At 41.4% G+C, this 20057-nt stretch overlaps 1 protein-coding gene across 3 annotated transcripts in view; it reads right to left on the bottom strand.

Moving 5' to 3' along the window:
• LOC134357546 (E3 ubiquitin-protein ligase MARCHF3-like) overlaps positions 1 to 7427 on the bottom strand; it is an 81572-nt gene extending 74145 nt beyond the window's left edge. Inside the window, exon 1 of one of the 3 annotated variants that reach the window (XM_063069172.1) lies at positions 7213 to 7427. The gene's annotated coding sequence lies outside the window, so the exon portion shown is untranslated. Of the gene's footprint in view, positions 1 to 6407; positions 6639 to 6906; positions 7185 to 7212 lie in introns of those variants that run through there. The other 2 variants (XM_063069174.1, XM_063069173.1) reach the window with 2 other exon arrangements.
• Positions 7428 to 20057: the final 12630 nt, after the last annotated feature.

Consider the following 20057-nt stretch of genomic DNA (forward strand, 5'->3'; position numbering starts at 1 on the left):
ACGGGGAGAAGACAGGAGATTGGAGCTGAGAGGAAAATTGGATCAGCCATGATGAAATAGCAGAGCAGACTCAATGGGCCAAATGGCCTAATTCTGCTCCAATATCTTATGGTCTTAAAAGGACACCATTTAATAACATCAGAAAATTGTCTCCGACACAAACACTAATCTCATCAACTCTGGAGAACTACCAGCAACTGCCACCAACCTCATTGTCTTTGCCTGCTGCTGCCCCCACTAAACTTGAGTCTGCACACCTCAACTCCATTCTATCCCACTTAGTTCAGTCCCTTCCCAACTACATCTGTGACACTTCACATGCTCTCGATCTCCTCAGCAACTTCCAATTCCCTGGACCTGACCGTCTTATTTTCACCACGGATGGTTAGTGCCTATTTACTTCAACCCTTTATCAAGAGCTCTCCACTTCTTTCTCAACAAAAGATCCAATCTGTGCACCTCCAACGCCACCTCTTCTCTGTCCGGCTGAATTGATTTTCACCCCTCAATAATATCTCTTTCGGCTTCTCCCACTTTCTCCAAATTCAAGGGATAGCAATGAGCACCAGCATGGGAAACAGCTATGCTGGCATTTTCATGGGCTATGTAGAACAGTCCATGTTCCAACCCTTCCCTTGTAATGCTCCCCAACTCTTCCTGTGCTTCATTGATGTCTGCATTGGTGCAGCTTCATGCACCCAAGCTGAGCTTGTCAATTTAATCAACTTCGACTTCTACTTCCACCCCGACTTTAAATTCACTTGGTCCATTTCTGACACCTCTCTTCCCTTTCTCAAACTCTCTGTCACCATTTCTGGAGATAAACTGTCTACCTACATCTTTTATAAACCAACTGATTCCCATGGCTATCTTGACTATATCTCTTCCCACCCCATCTCCTGTAAAAATGCTATTCTCTTTTCCCAGTTCCTTTGTCTCTGCTGCATCTGTTCCCAGGATGAGGTTTTTCTTTCTAGGACATCGGAGATGTACTGCTCCTTTAAAGAACAGGGTTTCCCTTCCTCCACTGTTGATACTGCCACCACCTGCATTTCCTCTATTTCCTGGAAATTTCTTCTCACCCCATCTTCCTGCCATCTAAACAGGGATAGGCTTCTACTTGTCCACACCTACCATCCCACGAGCCTCTGCGTCCATCATATCATTCTCCAAAACTTCTGCCATCTTCAATGGGATTGTACCATCAAACGCATCTTTACCACCCACTATTCCCAGCTTTCTGCAAGGATCACTCCCTCCGTGATTCCCTCATCCATCCATCCCTCCCCATTAATCTCCCATCTGGCATTAATCCCTGCAAACAATGAACATGCTGCATCTGTCCACTCATCTCCTCCCTTTCAGGGCCCAAAACAGTCCTTTTAAGTGAGGCAATACTTCACCTGAAAATCTCTCGGTGTCGTCTTTTGTATCCAGTGTTCTCAATGCGGCCTCTTTCTAAATTGGTGAGACCTGACATAAGTTGGTGGACTACTTCGTTGAGCATCTCTGCTCCATCCGCCCAAACTGGAATTCCCAGTGGCCACCATTTAAATTCCTATCCCCATTCCAACATGTTAACTCATGGCCTCCCTTATGCCACAATGAGGCTGTTCTCAGGGTGGAGGAGCAACACCTCATATTTATCTAGGTAGCCTTCAACCTGATGGCATCAACATCAATTTCACCTTCCTGTAATTTTTTGGTTCTCTCCCCTTTCCCTACTATTCTATTACCCTCTCTGGCCTCTTATTTCTTCTCCTCCCCCGCCCATCAACTCCCCCTGTGCCCCTCTTCTTTCCTTTCTCCTATGGTCCACTCTCCTCTCCTATCAGATTCCTTCTTCTCCAACCCATTACCCCTCCCTCCCACCAGGTTTCACCTATCACCTTCTAGTAAGTCCTCCATCCCCACCTTCTTATTCTGACATCTTTCTCCTTCCTTTCCAGCCCTGAAGTGTCTCAGTCTGAGATGTCAACTATTTATTCCTTTCCATAGTGCTGCCTGACCTGTTGAGTTCCTCCAACATTTTGTGTGTGTTGGTTTGGATTTTCAGCATCTGCCGAATGTCTTGTGTTTATGTATTACTTCATATAGTTTTCATTCTCCCTGTGCTTTCTTCAGGAAGAAAGAGCAGAAATCAATGTCTTGCTATTTGAAGGGCCAGCTAAGTAACTTACACAATGTAACTCAGAGGACTGGGGAACTGTAATGTTTTCCTCTCCAACATGGTGCTGTGAAACTTGAATTCCAATGGATAACGCCAGAAACAGATTTTCTCGGGATCTAATATCTGATATTAGATTAGCTCTATGTTCTCGCCTGCTGAATCATGGGAAAAGTATTTGTGTTTTTTTTTTAAAAACAGCCTGAGGGAGGAACAAATTCACATTTTTGGTTCCATGTTAACTCATTTATGTCAATTACTAATTTCAATAATTATTTTTACATGAAAGATATTGCAGGACATATAGAGAAAATCTTTCTTCATTGTTGTGATGTTAAAAATTCTACCCAATGATTTCATTGTGCAACACAAATATTTTTTAAGTCTCTACCAAATCACTTACAGATCTTGAATGGCAGTGAATTATGGGAATGAAGAAGAACAATATACAATGGTGTATCTGCTTGAAGCCTGGGCCCTCAGTGCCAAAACTTTCAGTACAATGTGCTTTTCCCGTCGACATACACCAGTTAATCTAAGCACATTGAATCAGATGCAGATTACAGACATCTCATTCCTGGAACTGGTAGCAAAATATAATCACAAATTCAACTGCTTCTTGCTTAGTATATTAATACTATTTTATCATTTGGTCAAGGCAGAAAGACAAGTCATTTGAAAAATGATAAGGGCAAATTCCTAAAACTTTGAGCTATATTCCATAAGTAGCATATAGTCCAAGTTCTTTCTTAAGTTATTTTATCATTAACATCCTAAATGCAATACACTAACTTATTTATTTATGGACATTCGATGCAGAATAGGTCCTTCCAGCTCTTCAAGCCATGACACCCAGCAATCTCCAAATTTAATTCTATCCTATTCACAGGACAATTTACAATGACCAATTGATCTAACTAGCACGTCTCTGGACTATGGGAGGAAACAGGAACACCCAGAGGAAACCCACGTGGTCATGGGGAGAACGTACAAACTCTCTGCAGGCAGAGGCAGGGATTGAATCTGGTCACCTGTACTGCAAAGCATTGTGCTAACCACCACGCTACTGTGCTAATAGGATCATTTAAAATATGAATGTTCATGAATCTTTCAAGTAATCTATTTTATTTTTCTATTAAGTATTTTATTTTTAATCTGTTTGCATATTTCTTGGTATTTTTATAAACTGAGCCACGGTCTGCAATATTTTCACTTGATAAACAATGAACACAATTTCCTTCATTTTATGGTTAATGGCAAGCTTCTAAACTGCAATTTTAAAAAAAGCAAGCAATAAATGATACAGTGTGATAAATAGCTCAAATTACTGGATTTTCAGTAATTAATTAATATTAATCTGCATAACAGCTATTTCAGTATAATAGATGAGTTACTTTCGGATCACATCTGAAATGTGAAAATATTTTTACATGTAATAAAGTTGTGGGGGCAGAACAAAAATAGTATTTTCAACAGCAAAACTGAATGACATTCATTACAGAAACATCGCTCAAGCAGTGCCCCAGATGCAAACATTCTTAGCCACGTCATAAAAGCCTTTCCCTTCATCATAACATCTGAATAGGATTAATTATAGATGAAAGTGTTCAGCTCTGATTATCTGACAGGCTACAAACAATGAGTTCATGTTTACACGCTGCAAGCCATTCATAACACCTAGATATGCACTAATGCGAACAGCAGAGCTCAGCCACGAAAACGAAAATATTACGAAAACGATCATCTTTTAAAAAAACAAACAGAAATTTACCTCCTCCCATAAGGCATAGGAGCAGAATGAGGCCAATTCAGCCCATCCATTTTGCTCTGCCATTTGACCATGACCGATTTATTTTCTCTCTCAACCACATTCTCCTGCCTTCTCCCTGTAATCCTTACAAATCAAGAACCTATCAACTTCCCATTGATAGTCAACCGTATTAACATCATTGAGACCCCAACATCAACCAGAAACTTGACCATGGTGTCAGAAGCATATTCACTTTCTGACTTGTTAAAACCTTTCCACATTCTACAACAGTCAGATCAGAAGCACATCAAGAAACTGTTCATTTGTCTGCAAAGTGCAGAACCGCTATGTAGAAGTTTTGCATTATCCAGGCCAAAGACGGCCACTTGACAGGCATCCGATTCATTATTCTGAACAATTATAATGGTTTAAGTGGGTACCATATACAAAGTAAACCATATGCACATCATCTTTCTGACATTCTACAGAAATATGTAACTGCTACCACCTCAAATGTCAAGCCTGCTGAGAGAATCCCATCCTGCAAATTCCTTTCCAAGTCCCACATCAATCAAATGTTGAATATGATCCTTAGTTATTGTAAAGTCAAAATTTGCTCTTGTGTTATAATTATGGCTTAACAAATAAAACATTAACAAACCATTATAAGAGTTAGCTTGTCTCAGCCAGGTTCTCAATACTTTTAGGCTGGAATGAGTATTGGGGGAAAGAGGGGAGGGGTTGAAATATAGAGTTTAGGTGAAAATAGCATCAGGAAGGCTGCAATAACATCAACAGTCAAAATGATGCACAGAGGACTGCATACACTACCAAGGTAGTTGAAGGTTGTCAGCATGATAGAACCAATCCCCACCTATGAAACTGCTAAATGGAAAAAAATATCATGGCACTGATAAATTCTGCAAAATGTCAGTACTAAAATATTTATAGTTTTCCGCCCACTGTTAATTCTGCATGTTAAATGTCAGTCTTCCTAAACTTACTTCTCAATACTCCAAACAAGGTTCCCATTGAAGAGGAAAATACTGCAGGTGGTACAGAAAGAAAATAATCAGAAGGTAAGGCAGCATTGGTAGGGAGAAAGAGTAGAAAAAGAAACAGAATTCGTGAAGGGCAGATCGCGTCTAACGAGCCTGATAGAGTTCTTTGAGGAGGTGACCAGACATGTAGATGAGGGTGGTGCAGTGGATGTGATCTACATGGATTTTAGTAAGGCATTTGACAAGGTTCCACATGGTAGGCTTATTCAGAAAGTCGGAAGGCATGGGATCCAGGGAAGCTTGGCCAAATGGATTCAGAATTGGCTTGCCTGCAGAAAGCGGAGGGTTGTGGTGGAGGGAGTACATTCGGATTGGAGAGTTGCGACTAGTGGTGTCCCACAAGGATCTGTTCTGGAACCTCTACTTTTTGTGATTTTTATTAACGACCTGGATGTGGGGGTAGAAGGGTGGGTTGGCAAGCTTGCAGATGACACAAAGGTTGGTAGTGTTGTGGATAGTGTAGAAGATTGTCCAAGATTGCAGAGAGACATTGATAGGTTGCAAAAGTGGGTTGAGAAGTGGCAGAGGGAGTTCAACCCGGAGAAGTGTGAGGTGGTACACTTTGGAAGGACAAACTCCAAGGCAGAGTACAAAGTAAATGGCAGGATACTTGGTAGTGTGGAGGAGCAGAGGGATCTGGGGGTACATGTCCACAGATCCCTGAAAGTTGCCTCACAGGTGGATAAGGTAGTTAAGAAAGCTTATGGGGTGTTAGCTTTCATAAGTCGAGGGATAGAGTTTAAGACTCGCGAGGTAATGATGCAGCTCTATAAAACTCTGGTTAGGCCACACTTGGAGTACTGTGTCCAGTTCTGGTCGCCTCACTATAGGAAGGATGTGGAAGCATTGGAAAGGGTACAGAGGCGATTTACCAGGATGCCATCTGGTTTAGAGAGTATGCATTATGATCAGAGATTAAGGGAGCTAGGGCTTTACTCTTTGGAGAGAAGGAGGATGAGAGGAGACATGATAGAGGTATACAAGATATTAAGAGGAACAGATAGAGTGGTCAGCCAGCACCTCTTCCCCAGGGCACCACTGCTCAGTACAAGAGGACATGGCTTTAAGGTAAGGGGTGGGAAGTTCAAGGGGGATATTAGAGGAAGGTTTTTTACTCAGAGAGTGGTTGGTACTTGGAATGCACTGCCTGAGTCAGTGGTGGAGGCAGGTACACTAGTGAAATTTAAGAGGCTGCTAGACAGGTATATGGAGGAATTTAAGGTGGGGGGTTATACGGGAGGTAGGGTTTAAGGGTCGGCACAACATTGTGGGCCGAAGGACCAGTACTGTACTAGCCTATGTTCTACTTAGTGTTGTGATGAAATGTCATTGACTGGAAAAGTTAACTCTACCCCTCTTCACAGATGCTCTCTGACATGCTGAGACAGCGTTCTGGTTTTATCCAATTTTTAAAAAATTGAATACTCACAATAGTTTCATCCTGAAAAATGTTTCTGAACTCTCGAGTTATTGGCCAGTACAACCGAGGATTTTAAAAGCAGCATTTTTCGTCCCTATCATCAATTGCCAAAATGCAGCTTGCGTGCTATTAAACCTTCGAGATTATAAATTAATATATTTGTCAAAAAATGTTTATAAAGTAACATAAACTGTTAAGAACATGTAGTGTGCGTGCATTTAACCAGTTAGATAAATTAAAGCATTTGTTAAGAATGTTTGTAAAGAGACACAATATAGCAATTATGAATATGCCGTATGCGTGCATTTACCGACCCCCCCCCCCAGCGAGATTGTAAATTAAAACATTTGTTGGGAATTGTTTGTAAAATTATATTTAAAAATCCACCAATCTGTTGCCATCTGCAGAAATTCCGCCCGAATTACTCGCGATTAACCCTAACGCAGCTGGCTGGAGCACGGTTAGATGTAAACTGCACTAGAATGTGTGAGAAAAAGAGACAACACACGAGATTTGGGTTCTTTTCACTGTGTCCTTTTGAAGGACGGGGAGCATCCCTCTTCGTAAACGCACGGCTCGTAAAGTTCACGGCCCGACACACACAGGAAGAAGTTCAAGATCACTACCATCATTACCCCTTCATCGTGACACACGCCGAATTCTATTTTTGAACCATGACAACCAAGTTTCCATCCACCAGGATTTTCTAATCCCAACTTCCAGTGTTCCTGTCACACAGCCCTCAATAAATGCAGCAGCTGGACTCGGGTAAATCACTCAAAACCGCAAACGTCACAAGAAAATGAGAACTCACCGACACACTCGCACTTTTTTACTTCGGTTGCACCAGCGGATTTCTCTATCCGTCGTTTCCAGTTGTGAGGCTGAGAGAGGAAACGTTCGTAATAACGAGCTTATAACAAATAGCTTGCATTGGCGGAGGTCAGAAAGAAATAAAACCAACGGTTCCGCCCGCGAAACCAACGTGCCCAGCGCCGCTCCCTGAACCAACCCTCCGGTAGCCTCAAACTCCAGCTGAAACGTCCGCAAAACCCCCGCCCCTCGGCGTGATTGACCGCCGGCTCAGCCACTCGCAGCAGCGGGATGGTGAGCTGTAACGACGTTCCTATGAAGGCAACCTCGCACTGAAACACCTCAGACACAAAGCAGACCGCGCCTCCCAGTGTCAGTGTTCCAAAGAAGCGAGCAAAGGTAATGATTGCTTTATGGACAATTATTACCAGCCTAGGGGTACCTTAATATTTCTGTCACATGAACATGCGTAGATGTGATATGACTTGCTGAAAATCTCTTGCTAAATGTATCAAATTTTGGCTGTCTTTAAACTGGCAAGCACACAGAAGGAAAATGCACCTCGCATCTTAACTATATTTCATGCAAACGCTATTTCCTGCCTCTTGGCTTGCATTGTAATAAATAGACGACAATGATAGTGTCTCGACAGCTTTCTGATTATTAGAATTAGAGGGTTTGAATTTAATCGAATTTATACTACGAGTGTTGTCTGTCATACATATTTTAAAAACGCACTCACAAAATCCCGCCAGCGATTTTCGTGCGTTGTTTGGATTTCCAGCATCTGCAGATTTTTTCGTGTTTGTGCTACTACATATTTTCAATATTAATGCCTTACTGCTACGTTTTAAATCGTTTGATTTTTCACTCTAGATTGACCGATTGATCTTCACACTTTCACTTCACTTAGTAATTGTCTCCTATCTAAAATTACAGCTTAAACAAAACTTGGCATTAAAAATAAAATGATTAAAACCCTATTCTCTCCACTTTAGTTGCGTCATGATGTTTTAAATCTGGAGTTACATTTCAATTTTGCGATCGAAACGTGCTGATTGTGCCAAGATGTCCTAGCTTGTAAAATATTTCTTTATTTTTGCCATTTTCTACCCATGATTTTAGAGGGTGCAACATTCACGATGGAGAAAAACGTTTATTAAACACAAATTTAGAATTAACTTGGCGATATAAGCTGCACGGGATCGATAAACAAGTTAGGGTGGATCTTAAAGCGGCAAAAAATGCGCAGTATTTTCAATGTGTATTTTAATGAATTCTCTCTGTGAAACAAATAGGGATAAAAAGGAAATCGACTGAGAATGGACAGGTTTTTAGATATATCCGAGTAAGTTTGAAGTGAACCAGAGGAAGCCCGGGAGAAGAGAGAATGTTCTGGGAGGGTGGAGACTTTCATTAGCTGGTTGGCAGCGAGAAATAGAGTCCACAGAGGGGATGCTGTTTTCCATGATGTGCTGGGCTGTACCATGTCAAGCGACGAGCCGTTCCGCATCCAGATCGGATGCTTTCAATGGTGCATGATGAAAATTGGTACGGGTCGATGGGGGACATACCAACTTATTTTATCCTCCTGAGGAATTAGTGCTGTTGGTGAAGATGGTACTGTATACAAGACAAGATTTTCCTACTGTACCTCAACACGTGACAGTAATAAGCCAATTCAACAACTTAGAGTCAGAGTAATACAGCACAGAAGTAGACCCTTTGGCAAAACACACCCAGCGTCCTGTGTGTACTGCTCAAGATTTCCAGCGTCTGCAGAAGCTTCACTGCAAAGTTTCTCCAACCTTGTCTTTGATGGGAGTTAATTGAGGCCCTTTGGCCCAATTTTTCCATGCCCACAAAGATGCCCATTGAAACCAGGCCAATGTGTTTCCATTCAGCACATATCCCTCTAAACCAGGTGCTCCCAACCTGGGGCCCATGGACCCCTTGGCAAGTGGTAGGTGTCCATGCAATAAAATAGGGTTGGGAGCCCCTTCTCTGAACCTTTTCCATCCATGTACCTATGCAAATGTTTTTATTTTAATTTTACCTGCTTCAAGCTTTTTATCTAGCAGCTTATTCCATATGCACACCATGAAGTTGTCCCTCAGGTACCTTTTAAGTTTTTTTTTCTCTCACCTCAACCTTGTTGCTGATTCACTTTCCCTAGAAAAAAAGACTGTGTGTATTCACTCTAGCTATGCCCCTTATGGCCTTCTAGAAGGTCACTACTCAGTTTCCGTACTCCAGCAAATAAAGTTCTTGCCTCCAACTGAGGCCCTCAAGTCCTGGCAACATTCTCATGTTCTTTGCACTCCTTCCAACAGTGGCATTTTTCTAATAACAGGATAACCAAAACTGTACATAATACCCCAGATTCAGCCTCACCAATATCTTGACGTTTGCATCATAACCTCCCAACCCCCATACTTATTGACCCGACTGATGAAGACCTGTGAATAAGACACCTTTTTCACCACTCTGTCGACCAGTTTTACAAGTTTCAGGGAATAGACTTGTACTCCTTGGTCCCTCTGTTCTACGACGCTGTGCACGCTCTCACTGTTCACCATGAAAGTGCAGCCCTGGAATTGAGCACTATTTACCATTCCATGATTACTTACCTGACTGATCAAGATCTGCCTGTAATTTTTGGTACCAGCCAAGTTGTTAGTTTTGTACATCCATAAAGCCCTAGTCCTCTATTTAAGTTAAAACATCCATTTAGCTTTTAGTTATCTGAACTCATTGAAATGACATGGGCTATCATATTATGATCACTGCCTCCTCAGGATTCCATTACCATAAGCTCCCTCATAAAACCTGAGTCATTACATAAGACCCAACCCAGAATTGTCACTCCCTTAGTGGGCTCAACCACAAACTGCCCTAAAAAACCATCTCATAGCCATTCTACAAATTCCTGTTTTTGGGATCCAGCACCAACCCAATTTTCCCAATCTACCTGTATATTGGAATCCCCCATGATTATTGCAATATTGCCCTTTTTACATGCCTTTTCTATCTCCCGTTGTAATTTGTAGCCAACATTCTGTTGACTGTTCGGAGTCCTGTATATAACGCCTATCAGGGTATTTTTACCCCTAGAGTTTCTTAACTCTACCCACAAGGATTCTACATCTTCTTATCCTATGTCACCTTTTTCTAAGGATTTGATTTCATTTTTTACCAACACAACCACACCAACTGCTCTGCCTACCTGCCTCTCCTTTCAATACAATGTGTATCCCTGGATGTTAAACTCCCAACTATGACTATCTTTCAGTCACGACTCAGAGATGCCCACAACATCATACCTGCCAATCTCCAACTTTTCACACTTTAATCTCAATAAACAAAACCCAGCATTCTAAGTAGCATCAGAGTTGCATATAATTAGACATGATCTCCAAACGAATGCTTTACTAATAATTGTGGATTTATGAAATTCGTTGCCACATACAGCCATGGAGGCCCGATCATTGTGGGTGTTTAAGGAGGAGATTGATAGGTATCTAATCAGTCAGGGTATCAAGGGATATGGGGAAAACACCAGAAATTGGAACTAGATGGGAGAATAGTTTAGTTCATGGTGGAGTGGTGGAGCAGACTCGATGGGCCGAATGGCCTACTTCTGCTCCTTTGTCTTGTGATCTTGTGATCTGTGTTCTAATGCATACATTGCGAGTTAATAAATTTTATTCTAAGTCATTTAATATAAGCTGCAGTAATTCAATTTGTCAATACTTTGTCAACTAACATAACAGACCGAGGGGTTTGTTTATCCTAACCACATCGGTAATGAAAAGACTTGATATGTGCCTGTAATGCTGCTGGTAGGTTTTTGTTGCGTATTTGCATAAAACAAACTTTGAATTTAATCTATTTTGATCTGTTCGTTCGACAATTATTATAGATGAAGTATGCAGATTGTAGTAAGCCAGTAGTGGAAGATATTCACCACCCTGATGGCTTGTGTTGGTTGGGCCAACCATGGATGTTGTGTCCTTGGTGCCAAAGTCAATATGCAAGCCAGGGCAGTATGAAATGGTGAGCAAGCTGTTGCCCATGCAGCAGTCTCCCCCTCTCCACGCAGCAAGACTGATACAATTTGGTACCAGCTGTGTCGAAAGGGTTGCCAGTCAACATTAAACTCAACGTAGGACTGCCTTAGAGATCCTAGATGTGTTTTTTTTCCTTGGTGTTTACTCCTGAAGCATTCTGCATGAGTGGGTATAGCTGCAAGGTAGCAGAGGTTTGAGAGCAGATTTTCGTTCTCGTAGATGAGCTGTCAGCTGCAGCTCATGAGTCCCATCTGCCCGAAGCAACTGGTTTTAAGGCATCCTTAACCTGCTTTTGCCCCTTCTCCTGTCAATATAAATGTTTCCATTGGGCTTAATAGCTAAGCTGCACATTAAGGCCAGGAGCTGGACTTAGTTGTCAGAGGTTATTTGAGATGCATGCTATTGGGAGCAATTAATAGGTAGTGGGAGCTTTTCCTCACCACCCCACCCCTCCAAGCTATGGGCTATGACAACTTTAAGGAACCATTCAGTACATACTGTACTTGTTAAGTAACTGCTATTTCCTGATTTTCCTCCCTCTTTCATAGAAAGGATTCTTAACATATTTCTGGTTTGCAGTTTGTTTACTATCTTGCTCTCATTACCATTTCCAATAAGTACCCTTAACTTCCTCTTCCAAAGGAGGAAAGGCAAAAATCAGTTGTCAGATCCCAATTGTTCCCAAACCATATGCTAACTACGTTAAAGAGAAGTATCCTTTTCTTAAATTGAGACACAGGACAGAATAGGTACTTCTGGCTCTTTGCGGCCCAGCAATGCCCTGATTTAATACTAGCCTAATCATGGGACAATTTACAATGACCAATTAACTCACCAACTGGTACATCTTTGGACTGTGGGAGGAAACTGGAGCACCCAGAGGAAACCCCCGTGGTCATGGGCAGAACATACAAACTCTCCGTACAAACAGGGAGTGGTGAGAATTGACCTCATTCTTCTATACTGTAAAGTATTGTGTTAATCACTATGCTGCTGTACCACCTTAACCATGAAATCAACTGGAAAAATGCAGTCCTTGATTCCCAAATGCCCCGAGTTTCATAATTTGCTATATTGAGAACTGGGTGTGAACTTGTGGTCTTTAAGTTTTCGTGGGGGGGGGGGGGTTGGGAGAGGAGGAATACAAACTGGCAGGTTTTTGATGAGTCCAGGAGAGGTAGAAGGTAGGTGGGTGAGGGAAGGGGGGATGAAAGGGAATGATGTGAGAAGCTAGGAGATGATGTGGAAGAGGTAAAGGACTGAAGAAGGAATCTTGTAGGAGCGGATAGTAGACATTATCACATGAGAGCAGAATTAGGCCTTTCAGCCTATTGAGTCTGCTGCACCACGGCTGATTTATTATCCTTCTCAAAACTATTCTCCTGCCTTCTCCCCATAACCTTTGACACCCTTACTAGTTAAGAACATACCAGCCCTTGCTTTAAATATATTCAATAACTTGGCCTCCACAGCAGCCTGTGGCAGTGAACTCCACGGATTCACCACCCTCTGGCTAAAGAAATTCCTCTTCATCTGTATTCTAAAGGGAAGTTCTTGTATTCTGAGGCTGTGTCCTCTGGCCCTAGACTCCCCCCTTATAGGAAGCATCATCCCTATGTCCACTCTATCCAGGCCTTTCAATACTCAATAGGTTGCAATGAGATCCTCCCTCATTCTCCAGTGAGAAGATGGCCGCATCCATCAGATGCTCCTCATACATCAACCCTTTCATTCCCAGGATCATTCTTCTGAACCTCATCTGGACCCTTTCCAATGCCAGTATATCCTTTCCTAGATAAGGCGCCCAAAACTGCTCCCAATACTCCGTGAGGTCTGACCAATGCCTTATGAAGCCTTGGCATTACAATCTTGCTGTGAACTAAAGGGAAGGAGGTGGAGAAACTGGAGGCAAAGGACAGGTTATTGGGGAGGAGGAGAGAAGGGGTGAGAGGGCCACTAGAATGCTGGAAAGAAAGAGGGTGTAAGGAACAAAGGAGAGTGTTTACTGGAAGTTAGAGAAGACAATGTTTATGCTGTCAAGTTGGAGACTACCAACACAGAATATGAGGTGTTGCTCCCCTAATCTGGCCTCTTTGCCAAGATATTGAAGTGTATTATTATTGATGAGGTTTTGGAGTACCTGGAGGCACATGATAAAATAGGCCAAAGCCAGCATAGTTTACTAAAGGGGAAATCTTGCCTGTCAAATCTGTTGGGATTCTTTGAGGAAATAACAGGCAGGATAGACAAAGGACTGTCAGTGGATGTTGTTTATTTGGATTTTCAGAATACTTTTGACAAGGTGCCACACAAGAGCCCAAGGTATTACATGAAAGGTATCAGCAGAGACAGAAGATTGGCTGACTGTGAATAAAGGGGGCCGTTCCTGGTTGTCTGACTGTGACTAGTGGTGAGCTGCAGGTGTCGATGTTGGGACTGCTTCTTTTCACATTATTTGTCAATGATTTGGATGAAGGATTTGATGACTTTGTGGTCAGGTTTGTAGATGATATGAAGATAGGTGGAGGAGCAGGTAGTGTTGAGGAAGCAGGGCATTTTCAGGACTTAAGCAGATTGGGGGAATGGACAAAGAGGTGGCAGATGGAATATAGTGTAGGGAAGTGCATGTTCGTGCACTTTGGCAGAAGGAATAAAGGCATTGAATATTTTCAAAATTCAAAATTCAGAGGTGCATAGGAACTTGGGAGTCCTTGTGCATGATTACCTAAAGGTTAACTTGCAGGTTGAGTTGATGGTAAGGAAAGCAAATGAAATGTTAGCTTTCATTTTGAGAGGACTGGAATATAAATGCAGGGATGGAATGCTGAGGCTTTATATGGCATTGGTCTGACCACACTTGAAGTATTGTGAGTAGTTTTGGACCACTTTTCTAAGAAAAGATGTGCTGGTTTTGGAGAGGCTCCAGAGGAGGTTCACAAAAATTATCATAGGTATGAAAGGGTTAACATATAAGCAGCGTTTGATGACTCCAGGCCTGTAGTCACTGGAGTTTGGAAGAACGAGGGGGAATCTTACTGCAAGCTATTGAATATTGAAAGGCCTAGATAGAGTGGCTGTAATTATTATTAAGGGCCCCAGCACCCAGGGCATGCCCTTTTCTCATTGTTACCATCAGGAAGGAGGTACGGAAGCCTGAAGGCACATACTCAGCGATTTAGGAACAGCTTCTTCCCCTCTGACATCTGATTTCTAAATGAACATTGAACCAGTGAGCACTACCTCAATTTTTCAATATATATTATTCCTGTTTTTGCATGAATTTTAATGTCCAATATACATATACTGTATTTGATTTACTTATTTTTTTCTTCTATATTATGTATTGCATTGAACTGCTGCTGTTAAGTTAATAAATTTCACGACACATGCCGGTGATAGTAAACCTGATCCTGATTCTTCTGGAGAGGGCGTTTCCTATAGTGGGAGAGTCTAGAATTGAGGGGCATCCATTTAGAACAGAGATGAGGAAAAATTTCTTTAGCCAGAGGGTAGTGAGTCTGTGGAATTCTTTGCCATGAACGGCTGTGCAGGCCAAGTCACTGGGTATATTAAAAGTGGAAGTTGATTAATCATGGCATCAAAGATTACAGGGAGAGAGCAGGAAAATGGGGTTGAGAGGGTTAACAAATCTACCATGATGGAATGGCAGAGCAGATTCCACGGGCCGAATGGCCAAATTCTGCTTCTATGTCTTATGGTCGAATACCACAATGTGGCCTTAGGCTCACACGTACAGTTGAGCAAGGGCTTCACTCCTTCCAGTTAGTTCATAGAAAAAACATAAGTTTTTGACCAAGAATGTATTTCCCAATCCATTTGTGCACAAGTGCTTGGAAGTATTCATTGCTGCAGGTAATGTGCTGGTGGCGTTCTCTTATGGCATTAATATGAAGATTCACGGAGTCAGCAGCAGCAGAAAATAAACTGGAGAATTCTATTTTGTTGCCCATGTAGTGCACAAAAATTTTAATTTTACCATTAAGCCCATTAAATGCAGTTATGAAGGATTATTGTAGCCTGCTTTGAGTGTACGTTTGGTATTAAAATAAATGAACAGTCTCCAAATCATTTAGATCAATTAAAAATGATCCTACATTCACAAAGCTCCACATCTATTTTGCATATTAGAAAAGTCATTGTGTTTGGTAATACCCATGGTAGAAATAACAATTCCTGCATTCGATGGCACATTTTTCTCCTTCCCTCAATGCAAATAACAAGTTGCTGAATTTGGAAACACAACAGCCAAAATAGAAACAGTGCGAGTAAAACAAGACAAAGCGCAAATATTGGAAGGTAGCATCACCACATATTTATGTGTCTGAGGATACTATACTAATTAGAAATTATCAACCTACTGTAGTTCAAATTAGTAATTCATTTGTAGTTCCAAGGTAATTTTACATGATATTCTTAGTTAGAAACATAGAAAACCTGCAGCACAATACATGCCCTTCGGCCCACAATGCTGTGCCGACCATGTACTTTAAAAATTACCTAGGGTTACCTATAGCCCTCTGTTTTTCTAAGCTCCATGTATCTATCCAGGAGTCTCTTAAAAGACCCTATTGTATCTGCCTCCACCACCATTACCAGCAGCCCATTTCATACATTCACCACTCTCTGTGTGAAAAATGTACTCCTGACATCTCCTCTGTACCTATTTCCAAGCACCTTAAAACTGTACCCTCTTGTGTTAGCCATTTCAGCCCTGGGAAAAAGCCTCTGACTATCCACACGATTAATGCCTCTCATCTTATACACCTCTATCAAATCACCTCTCATCCTCCTTCACTCAAAGGAGAAAAGGCCGAGTTCACTCAACCTATTCTAATAAGGCATGCTCCCCAATCCAAGCAACATCCTTGTAAATTTCTTCTGCACCCTTTCTATGGTTTCCACATCCTTCCTGTAGTGAGGTGACCAGAACTGAGCACAGTACTCCAAGTGGGGCCTGACTAGGGTCCTATACAGCTGTAACATTACCTCTTGGCTCTTGAACTCAATCCTATGGTTGATGAAGGCCAATGCACTATACATCTTCTTAACCACACAGTCAACCTGCATAGCAGCTTTGAGTGTCCTATGGACTCAGACCCCAAGATACCTTTGATCCTCCACACTGCCAAGAGTCTTACCATTAATACTATATTCTGCCATCATATTTGACCTACCAAAATGAACCACCTCACACTTATTTGGGTTGAACTCCATCTGCCACTTCTCAGCCCAGTTTTGCATCCTATCGATGTCCTGCTGTACCCTCTGACAACCCTCCACACTATCCACAACAACCCCAACAAACAAGTGTCATCAACAAATTTACTAACCCATCCCTCCACTTACTCATCCAGGTCATTTATAAAGATCACGAAGAGAAGAGGTCCCAGAACAGATCCCCGAGGCACACGACTGGTCACCAACCTCCATGACCCGTCTACAACCACTCTTTGGCTTCTGTGGGTAAGCCAATCCTGAATCCACATAGCAAGGTCCGCTTGGATCCCATGCCTCCTTACTTTCTAAATAAGTCTTGCATGGGGTACCTTATCAATGCTGAAATCCATATACGCTACATCTACTGCTGTACCTTCATCAATCTGTTTAGTCACATCCTCAATACATTCAATCAGGCTTGTAAGGCATGACCTGCCTTTGACAAAGCTATGCTGACTATTCCTAATCATATTATGCCTTTCCAAATGTTCAGAAATCCTGGCTCTCAGGATCTTCTCCATCAACTTACCAACCACTGAAGAAAGACTCACTGGTCTATAATTTCCTGGGCTATCTCTATTCCCTTTCTTGAATAAGGAACAACATCTGCAACCCACCAGTCCTCCGGTACCTCTCCCATTCCCATTGATGATGCAAAGATCATTGCCAGAGCAATCTCCTCCTTTGCCTCCCACAATAGCGTGGGGTATCTCATGTCCAGTCCCGGTGACTTATCCAACTTGATGCTTTCCAAAAGCTCCAGCACATCCTCTTTCTTAATGTCTATATGCTCAAGCTTTTTAGTCCACTGTACGTCATCCCCACAATCACCAAGGTCCTTTTCCGTAGTGAATACTGAAGCAGAGTATTCATTAAGTACCTCCGTTATCTCCTCCAGTTCCATACACATTTTTCCACTGTCACACTTGTTTGGTCCTGTTCTCTCACGTTTTATCCCCTTGCTCTTCACATACTTGTAGAATGCCTTGGGGTTTTCCTTAATCCCGCTCACCAAGGCCTTCTCGTGTCCCCTTCTGGCTCTTCCTTAATTTAAGAATTTCTTTCTTAAGCTCCTTCCTGATAGCCTTATCATTTTCTAGATCTCTATCTTTACCTAGTTTTTTGAACCTTTCGTAAACTTTTGTTTTCTTCTTGACTAGATTTTTAACAGCCGTTGTACACCAAGGTTCCTGTACCCTACCATCCTTTCCCTGTCTCATAGAAACGTACTTATGCAGAACGCCAGGCAAATATTCCCTGAAACATTTGCCACATTTCTGCCATACATTTCCCTGAGAACATCTGTTTCCAATTTATGCTTCCAAGTTTCTGCCTGACAGCTTCATATTTCCCCTTACTCCGATTAAACACTTTCCTAACTTGTCTGTTCCTATCCCTCTTCAATGCTATGGTAAAGGAGATAGAATTGTGATCACTATCTCCAAAATGCTCTCCCACTGAGAGACCTGACACCTGACCAGGTTCATTTCCCCATACCAGATCAAGTACAGCCTCTCCTCTCGTAGGCATATCTATATATTGTGTCAGGAAACCTTCCTGAACACACCTGCCAAACTCCTAGTTCAAAAGAGAACCCACCAAATGATCTTGAAGCAAAACATATACATTTATATGTATATAGTTTGTGGCACTTTATAGTTAATTTCTTGAGATGAAAGCACTGTGGAGTCATTGGTTCTTCTCTGAACTTGAAATAATGTGAGCTTTTCATTTCAAATTTTCCTTGTACACCATCATTTAACAACACAGGTTTTTTTAAAAAAATGGGCGAAGTTACTTTAGGCGCGGGCTCTGAAAATAACTGCTAAGGGGTCAAGCAAGCTTTATTATAATTAACTATTCAGACGTACAAATATCAAGCTAAACAAGTATTTGGTTTGCAGACAGGGGAGCCACAGTAGCTGGCTTGCTACTGTCAGGAAACTCCAGACTTAACATTTGGCAGAGGAGGATGGGTGGAAAAGTTATAAACGGGAAAGGCTGATTAGCTTACAAATTTTAGGAGTTTGTAACTGGTACTTAGGTAATTAAAAGTAATACGAATAGCAGACCAATTTAGAGAATTAGCTACCACAGAAAACTCTAGAAATTCTCCGTACAATGATTTATAATTTCTCCAAGTTGAAATGTATTTTACAGACAAGGGAATGCACAACTGAAAACTACACGTTAATATCAAGTCTTCCCATAAATGGGATCCATCCCTCATCAGGGACCCTTACCACCCAGGATACACTTTCTGCTTGCTGCTGCAATCTAGAAGGAGAATCAGGAGCCTCAGGCCTTGCCACCAGGCTTACCTTTCAATCATTGTGCTCTTGAACCAAAGGGAATAACTTGATTTGCCCCTTTATTGAAATATTCCCACAGCCTTCATCTTATGTTCTCAATGTTTGTTTATTTATTATTTCTTTCAGTATTTGCATAGTTTGTTGTCTTTTGTACACTGGTTGAATGCCCAAGTTGGTGCAGTCTTTATTGATTATTATTCTATTATGGATTTATTGAGTCTGCAAGGATACTTAATCTCAGGGTTGTACATGATATACATGAACTTTGATAAATTTACTTTGAACTTCAAAATGGCTTCAATTATTAAATTTCTATTAAAATAATGCTCCATCTTGAAAAACTTACTGAAATGCATATTGCTCAGTTATAATGGATATTCATTTTCTGAATAAACCAGATATGCCCCTTTGATATTGCAGGATGAGCATACAAATTGCAAACTTCAGATAATGCAAGTACATTTGGTGATTGATTTCTTTCTATTACTTGGAAATTACAGAATATACAGCAAGTATTAGATTATTTAAAGACAAACCAAGTTCTAAAAATTAAACACATAAGCACAACTATTACAGCTCAGGTGGTCAGAGTCCAATTTCAGTGCTATCTGTAAGGATTTGTACATCCTCCCTGTGAATTGTGAGTGTTTCTCCAGGTGCTCTAGTTTCCTCCCTGTCCAGACACACTAGTTAGGTTAGTTGGTCATTACAAATCCTCATGATTAGGCTAAGGTTAAATAGGTAGATTGCTGGGCCAGAAGGGCCTGTTCTGTATATCTAAATAAGGCAAACAAAAAGAGGCAATTCCAGTTATTTGGCTGTCAGTTTCAGGGCAGCTGCTTATTTAGGATAATTCAAAGAATAAAACCTAATTGAGAAAATAGCCAGGATTTCTTTCATTTATTTGGGATACTATGCTGCTTAACAGGGACATGATATGCAGTCCTGGATAGGGCTGTAGTCTAGTGTAGTTTTTATGTTTTTTCTTCCATAGTTCACTGTAGTTTTTGTATTATTTCATGTAGCAGCATGGTCCTGGAAAACAGTCTCATTTTTACTATGTTCTGTACCAGCAGTTATGGTTGAAATGACAATAAAAAGTGACTTGACTTGAGGAGACTGTTACCAAAGTTTCTAACTAGCATCATTTGTGCAACCATTAGATATCACATGCTCAGTGTAGTTTTTAAAAAGTGTCTGTTGTGTGCACTTGTATTCAAAAAGCA

The sequence above is a fragment of the Mobula hypostoma genome, chromosome 16 (assembly GCF_963921235.1).
Source record: "Mobula hypostoma chromosome 16, sMobHyp1.1, whole genome shotgun sequence".
Classification (NCBI taxonomy): Eukaryota; Metazoa; Chordata; class Chondrichthyes; order Myliobatiformes; family Myliobatidae; genus Mobula; species Mobula hypostoma.